General features: G+C 39.6%; 1 protein-coding gene across 1 annotated transcript in view; it reads left to right on the top strand.

The window, feature by feature from the left end:
- Positions 1-8,245: 8,245 nt before the first annotated feature.
- Positions 8,246-12,992, top strand: part of LOC119534322 (golgin subfamily B member 1-like) — a 37,302-nt gene continuing 32,555 nt past the window's right edge. The window contains exon 1 of the mRNA XM_037836532.1: positions 8,246-8,367. The gene's annotated coding sequence lies outside the window, so the exon portion shown is untranslated. The remainder of the gene's footprint in view (positions 8,368-12,992) is intronic.

Below are 12,992 nucleotides of genomic sequence, written 5' to 3'. Positions count from 1 at the left end.
CACTTGCAAGTCTCAGGAGCCATACGCCAATACCAAAGACTTGTGGGTCAGTGGCAGAGACAAACTGTGGCAGGACTGAACTGAAGGATTAGACTATTGCAGCAGCTTTAAAACTCTAGGATCATCAGGGAGATTTGATTGTTAGGGCCACCCCCCCTCCCCGACTGCCCAGAAACACGCCCCACATACAGGGCAGGCAACACCAACTACACACGCAAGCTTGGTACACCAATTGGGCCCCACAAGACTCACTCCCCCACTCACCAAAAAGGCTAAGCAGGGGAGAACTGGCTTGTGGAGAACAGGTGGCTCGTGGACGCCACCTGCTGGTTAGTTAGAGAAAGTGTACTCCACGAAGCTGTAGATCTGATAAATTAGAGATAAGGACTTCAATAGGTCTACAAACCCTAAAAGAACCCTATCAAGTTCAGCAAATGCCACGAGGCCAAAAACAACAGAAAATTATAAAGCATATGAAAAAACCAGACGATATGGATAACCCAAGCCCAAGCACCCAAATCAAAAGACCAGAAGAGACACAGCACCTAGAGCAGCTACTCAAAGAACTAAAGATGAACAATGAGACCATAGTATGGGATATGAAGGAAATCAAGAAGACTCTAGAAGAGCATAAAGAAGACATTGCAAGACTAAATAAAAAAATGGATGATCTTATGGAAATTAAAGAAACTGTTGACCAAATTAAAAAGATTCTGGACACTCATAGTACAAGACTAGAGGAAGTTGAACAACGAATCAGTGACCTGGAAGATGACAGAATGGAAAATGAAAGCATAAAAGAAAGAATGGGGAAAAAAATTGAAAAAATCGAAATGGACCTCAGGGATATGATAGATGATATGAAACGTCCGAATATAAGACTCATTGGTGTCCCAGAAGGGGAAGAAAAGGGTAAAGGTCTAGGAAGAGTATTCAAAGAAATTGTTGGGGAAAACTTCCCAAATCTTCTAAACAACATAAATACACAAATCATAAATGCTCAGCGAACTCCAAATAGAATAAATCCAAATAAACCCACTCCGAGACATATACTGATCACACTGTGAAAATAGAAGAGAAGGAGCAAGTTCTGAAAGCGGCAAGAGAAAAGCAATTCACCACATACAAAGGAAACAGCATAAGACTAAGTAGTGACTACTCAGCAGCCACCATGGAGGCAAGAAGGCAGTGGCACGATATATTTAAAATTCTGAGTGAGAGGAATTTCCAGCCAAGAATACTTTATCCAGCAAAGCTCTCCTTCAAATTTGAGGGAGAGCTTAAATTTTTCACAGACAAAGAAATGCTGAGAGAATTTGCTAACAAGAGACCTGCCCTACTGGAGATACTAAAGGGAGCCCTACAGACAGAGAAACAAAGACAGGACAGAGAGACTTGGAGAAAGGCTCAGTACTAAAGAGATTCGGTATGGGTACAATAAAGGATATTAATAGAGAGAGGGAAAAATATGGCAAACATAAACCAAAGGATAAGATGGCCAATTCAAGAAATGCCTTCACGGCTTTAACGTTGAATGTAAGTGGATTAAACTCCCCAATTAAAAGATATAGATTCGCAGAATGGATCAAAAAAAATGAACCATCAATATGTTGCATACAAGAGACGCATCTTAGACACAGGGACACAAAGAAACTGAAAGTGAAAGGATGGAAAAAAATATTTCATGCAAGCTACAGCCAAAAGAAAGCAGGTGTAGCAATATTAATCTCAGATAAAATAGACTTCAAATGCAGGGATGTTTTGAGAGACAAAGAAGGCCACTACATACTAATAAAAGGGGCAATTCAGCAAGAAGAAATAACAATCGTAAATGTCTATGCACCCAACCAAGGTGCCACAAAATACATGAGAGAAACACTGGCAAAACTAAAGGAAGCAATTGATGTTTCCACAATAATTGTGGGAGACTTCAACACATCACTCTCTCCTATAGATAGATCAACCAGACAGAAGACCAATAAGGAAATTGAAAACCTAAACAATCTGATAAATGAATTAGATTTAACAGACATATACAGGACATTACATCCCAAATCACCAGGATACACATACTTTTCTAGTGCTCACGGAACTTTCTCCAGAATAGATCACATGCTGGGACATAAAACAAGCCTCAATAAATTTAAAAAGATTGAAATTATTCAAAGCACATTCTCTGACCACAATGGAATACAATTAGAAGTCAATAACCATCAGAGACTTAGAAAAATCACAAATACCTGGAGGTTAAACAACAGACTCCTAAAGAATCAGTGGGTTAAAGAAGAAATAGCAAGAGAAATTGCTAAATATATAGAGACGAATGAAAATGAGAACACAACATACCAAAACCTATGGGATGCAGCAAAAGCAGTGCTAAGGGGGAAATTTATAGCACTAAATGCATATATTAAAAAGGAAGAAAGAGCCAAAATCAAAGAACTAATGGATCAACTGAAGAAGCTAGAAAATGAACAGCAAACCAAACCTAAACCAAGTACAAGAAAAGAAATAACAAGGATTAAAGCAGAAATAAATGACATAGAGAACAAAAAAACAATAGAGAGGATAAATATCACCAAAAGTTGGTTCTTTGAGAAGATCAACAAGATTGACAAGCCCCTAGCTAGACTGACAAAATCAAAAAGAGAGAAGACCCATATAAACAAAATAATGAATGAAAAAGGTGACATAACTGCAGATCCTGAAGAAATTAAAAAAATTATAAGAGGATATTATGAACAACTGTATGGCAACAAACTGGATAATGTAGAAGAAATGGACAATTTCCTGGAAACATATGAACAACCTAGACTGACCAGAGAAGAAATAGAAGACCTCAACCAACCCATCACAAGCAAAGAGATCCAATCAGTCATCAAAAATCTTCCCACAAATAAATGCCCAGGGCCAGATGGCTTCACAGGGGAATTCTACCAAACTTTCCAGAAAGAACTGACACCAATCTTACTCAAACTCTTTCAAAACATTGAAGAAAATGGAACACTACCTAACTCATTTTATGAAGCTAACATCAATCTAATACCAAAACCAGGCAAAGAAGCTACAAAAACGGAAAACTACCGGCCAATCTCCCTAATGAATATAGATGCAAAAATCCTCAACAAAATACTTGCAAATCGAATCCAAAGACACATTAAAAAAATCATACACCATGACCAAGTGGGGTTCATTCCAGGCATGCAAGGATGGTTCAACATAAGAAAAACAATCAATGTATTACAACACATTAAAAACTCGAAAGGGAAAAATCAATTGATCATCTCAATAGATGCTGAAAAAGCATTTGACAAAATCCAACATCCCTTTTTGATAAAAACACTTCAAAAGATTGGAATTGAAGGAAACTTCCTCAACATGATAAAGAGCATATATGAAAAACCCACAGCCAGCATAGTACTCAATAGTGAGAGATTGAAAGCCTTCCCTCTAAGATCAGGAACAAGACAAGGATGCCTGCTGTCACCACTGTTATTCAACATTGTGCTGGAAGTGCTAGCCAGGGCAATCCGGCAAGACAAAGAAATAAAAGGCATCCAAATTGGAAAAGAAGAAGTAAAACTGTCATTGTTTGCAGATGATATGATCTTATATCTAGAAAACCCTGAGAAATCAACGATACACCTACTAGAGCTAATAAACAAATTTAGCAAAGTAGCGGGATACAAGATTAATGCACATAAGTCAGTAATGTTTCTATATGCTAGAAATGAACAAACTGAAGAGACACTCAAGAAAAAGATACCATTTTCAATAGCAACTAAAAAAATCAAGTACCTAGGAATCAACTTAACCAAAGATGTAAAAGACCTATACAAAGAAAACTACATAACTCTACTAAAAGAAATAGAAGGGGACCTTAAAAGATGGAAAAATATTCCATGTTCATGGATAGGAAGGCTAAATGTCATTAAGATGTCAATTCTACACAAACTCATCTACAGATTCAATGCAATCCCAATCAAAATTCCAACAACCTACTTTGCAGACTTGGAAAAGCTAGTTATCAAATTTATTTGGAAAGGGAAGATGCCTCGAATTGCTAAAGACACTCTAAAAAAGAAAAACGAAGTGGGAGGACTTACACTCCCTGGCTTTGAAGCTTATTATAAAGCCACAGTTGCCAAAACAGCATGGTACTGGCACAAAGATAGACATATAGATCAATGGAATCGAATTGAGAATTCAGAGATAGACCCTCAGATCTATGGCCGACTGATCTTTGATAAGGCCCCCAAAGTCACTGAACTGAGCCATAACGGTCTTTTCAACAAATGGGGCTGGGAGAGTTGGATATCCATATCCAAAAGAATGAAAGAGGACCCCTACCTCACCCCCTACACAAAAATTAACTCAAAATGGACCAAAGATCTCAATATAAAAGAAAGTACCATAAAACTCCTAGAAGATAATGTAGGAAAACATCTTCAAGACCTTGTATTAGGAGGCCACTTCCTAGACTTTACACCAAAAGCACAAGCAACAAAAGAGAAAATAGATAAATGGGAACTCCTCAAGCTTAGAAGTTTCTGCACCTCAAAGGAATTTCTCAAAAAGGTAAAGAGGCAGCCAACTCAATGGGAAAAAATTTTTGGAAACCATGTATCTGACAAAAGACTGATATCTTGCATATACAAAGAAATCCTACAACTCAATGACAATAGTACAGTCGGCCCAATTATAAAATGGGCAAAAGATATGAAAAGACAGTTCTCTGAAGAGGAAATACAAATGGCCAAGAAACACATGAAAAAATGTTCAGCTTCACTAGGTATTAGAGAGATGCAAATTAAGACCACAATGAGATACCATCTAACACCGGTTAGAATGGCTGCCATTAAACAAACAGGAAACTACAAATGCTGGAGGGGATGTGGAGAAATTGGAACTCTTATTCATTGTTGGTGGGACTGTATAATGGTTCAGCCACTCTGGAAGTCAGTCTGGCAGTTCCTTAGAAAACTAGATATAGAGCTACCATTCGATCCAGCGATTGCACTTCTCGGTATATACCCGGAAGATCGGAAAGCAGTGACACGAACAGATATCTGCACGCCAATGTTCCTAGCAGCATTATTCACAATTGCCAAGAGATGGAAACAACCCAAATGTCCTTCAACAGATGAGTGGATAAATAAAATGTGGTATATACACACGATGGAATACTACGCGGCAGTAAGAAGGAACGATCTGGTGAAACATATGACAACCTGGATGAACCCTGAAGACATAATGCTGAGCGAAATAAGCCAGGCACAAAAAGAGAAATATTATATGCTACCACTAATGTGAACTTTGAAAAATGTAAAACAAATGGTTTACAATGTAGAATGTAGGCGAACTAGCAGTAGAGAGCAATTAAGGAAGGGGGAACAATAATCCAAGAAGAACAGATAAGCTATTTAATGTTCTGGGGATGCCCAGAAATGACTATGGTCTGTTAATTTCTGATGGATATAGTAGGAACAAGTTCACAGAAATGTTGCTATATTATGTAACTTTCTTGGGGTAAAGTAGGAACATGTTGGAAGTTAAGCAGTTATCTTAGGTTAGTTGTCTTTTTCTTACTCCCTTGTTATGGTCTCTTTGAAATGTTCTTTTATTGTATGTTTGTTTTCTTTTTAACTTTTTTTTTCATACAGTTGATTTAAAAAAGAAGGGAAAGTTAAAAAAAAAAAAAAGAAAAAAGAAAAACAAGGAAAAAAAAAAAAGATGTAGTGCCCCCTTGAGGAGCCTGTGGAGAATGCAGGGGTATTGGCCTACCCCACCTCAATGGTTGCTAACATGACCACAGACATAGGGGACTGGTGGTTTGATGGGTTGAGCCCTCTACCATAAATTTTACCCTTGGGAAGACTGTTCCTGCAAAGGAGGGGCTAGGCCTCCCTATAATTGTGCCTAAGAGCCTCCTCCCGAATGCCTCTTTGTTGCTCAGATGTGGCCCTCTCTCTCTACCTAAGCCAACTTGAAAGGTGAAATGACTGCCCTCCCCCCTACGTGGGACCAGATACCCAGGGGAGTGAATCTCCCTGGCAACGTGGAATATGACTCCAGGGGAGGAATGTAGACCCAGCATTGTGGGATGGAGAACATCTTCTTGACCAAAAGGGGGATGTGAAAGGAAATGAAATAAGCTTCAGTGGCAGAGAGATTCCAAAAGGAGCTGAGAGGTCACTCTGGTGGGCACTCTTAGGCACAATTTAGACAACCCTTTTTAGGTTCTAATGAATTGGGGTAGCTGGTGGTAGATACCTGAAACTATCAAACTACAACCCAGAACCCATGAATCTCGAAGACAATTGTATAAAAATGTAGCTTATGAGGGGTGACAATGGGATTGGGAAAGCCATAAGGACCACACTCCCCTTTGTCTAGTTTATGGATGGATGAGTAGAAAAATAAGGGAAGGAAACAAACAAACAAACAGACAAAGGTACCCAGTGTTCTTTTTTACTTTAATTGCTCTTTTTCACTTTAATTATTATTCGTGTTATTTTTGTGTGTGTGCTAATGAAGGTGTCAGGGATTGATTTAGGTGATGAACGTACAACTATGTAATGATACTGTGAACAATCGAATGTATGATTTGTTTTGTATGACTGCGTGGTATGTGAATATATCTCAATAAAATGAATATTTAAAAAAAAGAATTAGAAAAAAAAATAGACGCTGAATACATACTAGGTACTTTTCTAGAATCTGCAGATACATCTGAAATCAAGAGACAAACATTCCTGCCTTCCTGGAACTGATAGTGTAATGAGAAGAGAGAAAACAAACAAGATAAATAAAATAGTATGTTAGATACAAAATGCTTAGGGGAAAAATACAGAGGAGGGGTATTCTGAGTGTAGGGGACTATGATTTTAGATCGGTAGCGAGGCAAAGCCATACTGAGCCTCAAAGGATTAGGTAAGTATCAACCAGAGGATAAGGATGCATATAATGGGCTAGCGAAGTGCCTGGCACACAGTAAGACCAAATAAATTCAAACTAGTATTATTTTTATTGTCAAGAGAGTGCCTGCGATGACACACCATGCGAGCTTTTTTTCCTTTCCTTAGTGGCTTAAGAAGAGCAGGCATGATTCCAACGACTGTTGCCGGAGTCCTGACACTGACTCCCATTCTGGGACCTGAATTCTCAAATTTCACACTTTCCTCAAGGCCCAGTTTAAGTACCACTTCTTAAGAGGCATCTTCCTAGTTTTCACTATTCTGTCTCTCTCTCTCTCACACACACACTCAAGAACTAAGAGACTTTTCTGACCCTTTTTCATAGCGACTCCGGATTCTATACCTAGTTCCCCAACAAATCATTGTTTATCTTTGGGCAAGCCACTTCTCTGGTTCTCAATTTCTTGTTGTGATTGGCTTGTGTTTTAACACTCATCAAATATAGTTTTCATTTTCTCTTCATTTACATTTCTTATTCCACATACATTTGTAATAATTTTATTTAAAGTCTCATGTGGACAAGGAATTTGTATCTTTCATTCTGTGGTTTTGTTTCCTCTTTTTGACGGCGGCGGGGGGGGGGGCGCGGTGTTCTTTAGTTTTTTAGCGTTCACTTCTATCTTTGAGGATGTGAGGGATTGGAGACGGTGGGTTTTTTTTGTCCTCCACATTTTCACTTTTTAGATTTTGTGGTGTACATGCTACAATTCCGTAGCATTTCCCGCCGCTCCGGCAGCGGCCCTGGCGCCCAGCAACCGCACGGCTTACATTCCTGGTTCTCACTTTTCATCAGTAAAATGAAAAGGTCATACTAGACGACCAAAACGGTTTCCTTCGACTCCAATAAAACCCATTTTCCCATTCCCTTCTCACAGCTCATTCAATAAACCTAAAGGTAGTTGAGACCCGCAGTCCAAAGTCTCCGAAGCTGGGTCAGTCATATTCAACGCAGCGAAAAAAACAGATGAAACCCGCAAACCCATTTCACTGTGGAAACACCTGACCTTTCCCAGAACGTCCTATCTCCCCGCATTTCCGGTCTTTTCCGTAACTTCTTCCGGAACACTCGCTTGTGTCTCACCCCGCCTCCTCCTCTACTCTTTAGAGGCCATTGGCTGTTTTTTTGAAGAAGCGAAGCATTTTCAGACGTTGATTGGTTTCTGTCATTGTTGACGAGTTAGTTAGAAACAAGGCGTGCCTGGTAGTCCTGGTAACGCTCTGCCGATAGCCCTGATTGGTCAATGTCCTAATCCTATTTTCCGTCCCAACTGAGAGTGGTTGAGTACCTCGCGGGGCGCGGCAATAGTAGGTGTACAGGATTTCCGAGCTGACGTGGCTTAAATTGGGTAGGGGTGGGGGGCCTGGAGCCTCCGGCGGTAGCCGCTTCCAGGTGAGTGGAGGACGCACCCCAACTCTTCCTCTCCCGGAGTCCTTTAACGGTCACCCCCGAAGTCAGCCACACTCGGGTCCCCACCCCTCTCCGCCTCTTTCCTCAGTCCGGGATCCGGCCCTTGACCCGCCTCCCTTCACCTACCAGGCCTGTTTCTGGTGTCCCATTTGTCTAGTGGCCCCGCCGGAGTGCTTCGGGATCTCACCGTGCAACCTTGGAGTCGGTCTGCCTCCTCGCAGCCACGGTAGTCTGGGGGTCCAGCCCCTAAAACGTTTCTCCTCCGGGAGCGAGCGTGGAAGGCCCCCGGGTCAGTCGAGTCCACAGGGCCTTGTTTTCTGAAAGCGGCCTGCTGGGGCCTGTCTCCGTACGCATCTGCTGATGTCGGAGAGAATCTGCCTGGCCTCTGTTCTGAGGCCCTGAACAAACTTAGAGTCGGGGTTGGGAGGTAGGAGCTAAACAAATCAGAGGTCTTTAGGGCGGAGATCACAGAAACTCGGCGATACCTACGCAAACAGGGGTGTGTCGAATGATCCTGCTAGTACTAATGGATTGCGCGAGAGATGAAGAGAGAGGGAAGATCTCTGCGTTCCCATGAGCAGTAAAATCCTTGAAATCGGAGGGGTCATGCTGTTACAGGGAAAGAAACCCTGAGAGGAGTTCTGGAGGAAAAAGAATTTGATTTGAAAGTGTGGAGGGAGTTTATTCTCCCTAACGGGAGTGGTATGTAGGAGTGTAAAGGGGAGGGAAGGGTGAGCCATTTGAAGAATGAGGAATGTTTGTCTGATTTAAGTGTTCCAGTTGGTTTATAGTTGAAATGGGGAAAGGACCATTTAAGAGTGGAGCAGAGATATTTAAAATCATTGGATAAGTACTTTCATTTTGGGAAATAGTTGGAAACTTTCTGAGCACTTAAAAGATCTTTTGATTCCTATGCAAGGTAGCGTGCATAAGTCCCTACGAAATGCTGGAAGTCTCTCCCGAAGAAAGAAGTAATAAGGATTGGATGTCAGAATGACTATGAAGTGTCAAATGTTCTGTTAGAAGAAGTAACAGGAGTAGAACTCAAAAATTGCATACTTTGTACACTGACGTTTCACAGATTTTACTTATACCTTGATGGTGGAATGTCCATTTAATACTTTTCACTGCTTTAAATGTTTGACAACATCAGTAACTTCCAAATATTTTTAATTTGTACCCTATCAGTACATTATAGATAATGTGTAAATACCACTGTAAATAGATACGGTCTTTTCCGTAACTTCTTCCGGAACACTCGCTTGTGTCTCACCCCGCCTCCTCCTCTACTCTTTAGAGGCCATTGGCTGTTTTTTTGAAGAAGCGAAGCATTTTCAGACGTTGATTGGTTTCTGTCATTGTTGATGAGTTAGTTAGAAACAAGGCGTGCCTGGTATTGTATATTATAAAGTATGCAAACGAAATAAATAAAAAAGGATGAGATTAAAAAATAGTCCCTTTCCCAACACAATACTCCCAGCACAATTTGGAGGCCACATTAAGGTGTTTCCTTGGTTTTTTCAAGAGGATTGTTTGCATCTCTGAGGACCTCCGAACTGAGGGGACCTCTATTCTTCTAGAATGCACCCCTGCTACAAATAATTTTAGAGATAATTCTTTTTACTTTCTGTTTGACCCTGTAGAAGTCTCCCTCGTTTTTTCTTCTTTTGGAAGCTATTAGAATTCCCCAGTTTTAATTGTCAGAACTGCCTCTGCTTTTCCCCCTCCTCCGACTGTGGGATTAATGAGTTGTAATGGAGGGCTGGTCACTACATGCTTGGACTGCAGTTTGGTTGGGATTATTTTGGGAGAGTGGGGGATTAAAGGGAGAAGAGGTTAGGGCACATGAATCAGGGGAGATATGTTCCTGGAATCTCGAGTCAGAACTTGTGTTTTCTTATAAAAATGATAAAGTACATTCCTATTGAATAGTTTAGGGTCATAAGTAACTTAACGTTAATTTCCTGTGTTCAAGAAAGCATATTGGAATACAGTTGTTTAATGAAAATAGTTTTTTATATCATGAAAAATAGTTGTATTAATTGAAAGGATGTTGATTTTGCTCTTGTTTATTAAAAGAAGTCATTCATAAACTTCTCTAGGTTAACTATTATTAGGAATAAATTACTTGAGACACACACTACCACTGATCATAACATACAAGTCTATTGTAAAATGGTTAGGAACCACTATGTATAAGGAAATTCAAAATATAAGGATAGTGCTTGTATATAAGTTACAGCTACTACATACTTGCTAATTTTGTTTAATGAAAATAGTTTTTTGTATCATGAAAAATAGTTTTTCATTTTTAAGTGTAAAATTGTGTCATAATATTTGTTATACTTTTTCCAGCTATATAGTACCACCTTGCTATCAGCTCCTTAACCTGATTGAGGATCACTTTGGGCATTAAGAAAAACTGCTGAGGCTCAGATAAATATGCATTAACTAACTTTTGGGAGCAACCAGGAAATCTAACCATTTTCTGTGGTATTGTTTCTGGGGGAAAATATTATTTAAATTCCAAACCAAAGGGTACATATACATGTACACACAGACATGCACTCAAAGCTGTCTTATTAAATTATTGTTTTGTTTGCTTTATTTACATATCATACTAAGCTCTCTGTGGTTGGGACCCATGCTTTATATTTCTTTGTATAGTTTTATGGTTCCTAACATAATACTCAACATCAAGTAGGTTATATTTGAAATAATACTAACTGATAGCAGTAGGACTTTGAGAAATAAGACTTTAATTCTAAGTGCCACCTCCGCATGCAAAGTGTTGAGGTTCCCGTAGCAGGGTTTGTGGAAGGTGTGGCCAGCACAAACTTTGAGGGATTGTTTTATTTGCTTAAGTGTTTTATTGAAGCCTATCCTTGGCATGGAACTCTTTAAACAGCAGCAAGAGCATTGTCTGTCCAACAGTCATACATATACTTTACATGAATTTATTACTGTGAACATGAATATTTTCCCCTTTACTAATTTTTGTATATACATTTGCCCATTTCTGCAAGAGACGCATTTCTTTCCTTTCCTTTTTTCTTTTCCAATTCAGTTATATTGAGATATATTCACATTCACAGTATACAATCAGTTGTTCACAGGACCATCATATAGTTGCACATTCATCACCAAAATCAATTTTTGAACATTTTTGTTACTCCAAAAAAAAAAAAGACTAAAAAATACAAGTAAAGAAGAACACCCAAACATCCTCTCCCACCTATTATTCATTTAATTTTTGTTCCTATTTTTTTACCCATCTGTCCATACACTGGATAAAGAGAGTGTGATCCACAAGGTTTTCAGAATCACACAGTCACACCATGTAAGCTAAATAGTTATACAGTTGTCTTCAAAAATCAGTGCTACTGGGTTGCAGTTTAACAGTTCATGTATTTCCTTCTAGCTGTTCTAATACACTGAAAACTAAAAAGAGATATCTATATAATGCATAAGAATAACTTCCAGAATGACCTCTCAACTCCATTTGAAATCTGTCAGCCACTGAAACTATTTTGTTTCATATCTTGTCCCCCTTTTTTCTCAAGCCCACAATGCCAGGTTCAGGCTCATCCCTGGGAGTCATGTCCCATGTGGAGGCCGGGGTGGGGTAGTGAGTTTACCTCCTTAGTGGGCTTGGGGGGGGGGCACATTTGAGCAACAAAGAGGTTCTCTGGGGGAGTCTCTTAGGCACAATTATAAGTAGGCTTAGATTGTCTTTTGCAGTAACAAGCTTCATAAGGGCAAGCCCCAAGATCAAGGGCTTGGCCTTCTAAATTGGTAGTTCTCAGTGCTTGTGAGAATATCAGTAATTCCCCAGGTGGGGAAGTTTAATATTTCCACATTTTTTCCCCAGTCCCTCGGGGGGGGGTTTACAAATACATTTTTATTCTCTGCCCAAATTACTTTGAGATAAGTATCGGGGTTTAATGCTAACTTGTACAAGCCAACCAGATCTCACTCCTTATTCAAAGTTCCCTGTAATTATGGTGTTTGAATAAACTGACCATACATGTTAAAATATATAGTGTGCTACAGAAAATATAGATTTTGCCCCAAATAAACATCTCTTCCTTTGGAGGCACATTTCTTCATTTAACTTAACCATGCCTATTTATGGCTTTCTTGCCCTCAAATTCCCTGCTTTTGAGCCATCCAGAAGTTCCTGTGCCTGAGATTGCCTTCCATTTTACATTTCCAGGTTATTCCTTTAATGTCAACAGCTCTGGAAATCACTCTTGATCAGATCAAGGTATCCTACTACTTGAGCCTTAGAATAGAGCTTGTCACTCTTCTTCATTTTAAGATGAGGAAACTGAGGCCCAGAAGATGAAGTGCTTGGCCAAGATATTACAGCCTCTTCTTGATAGAACCAGGATTGGAAGTCCAGTTCCTTAGCTCCTAGTTTGGAGCTATTTCCACTAGGCCATCCCACTTTCTCAGGGCCTTCCAGATTGTTGGATATGTCTACAAGCAGACAGATCCTTTTATTTTTACTCTGGCCTGAAATGGTATATCCGTGGAACACTCCCAGATATTTCCATGTACGGGAAGCTTTATATTTTATTATATTGCTTATTTAGGTGAGTGAC

Source organism: Choloepus didactylus, chromosome 1 (assembly GCF_015220235.1).
Source record: "Choloepus didactylus isolate mChoDid1 chromosome 1, mChoDid1.pri, whole genome shotgun sequence".
Lineage (NCBI taxonomy): Eukaryota > Metazoa > Chordata > Mammalia > Pilosa > Megalonychidae > Choloepus > Choloepus didactylus.
This window is presented reverse-complemented; position numbering and strand designations above follow the sequence as displayed.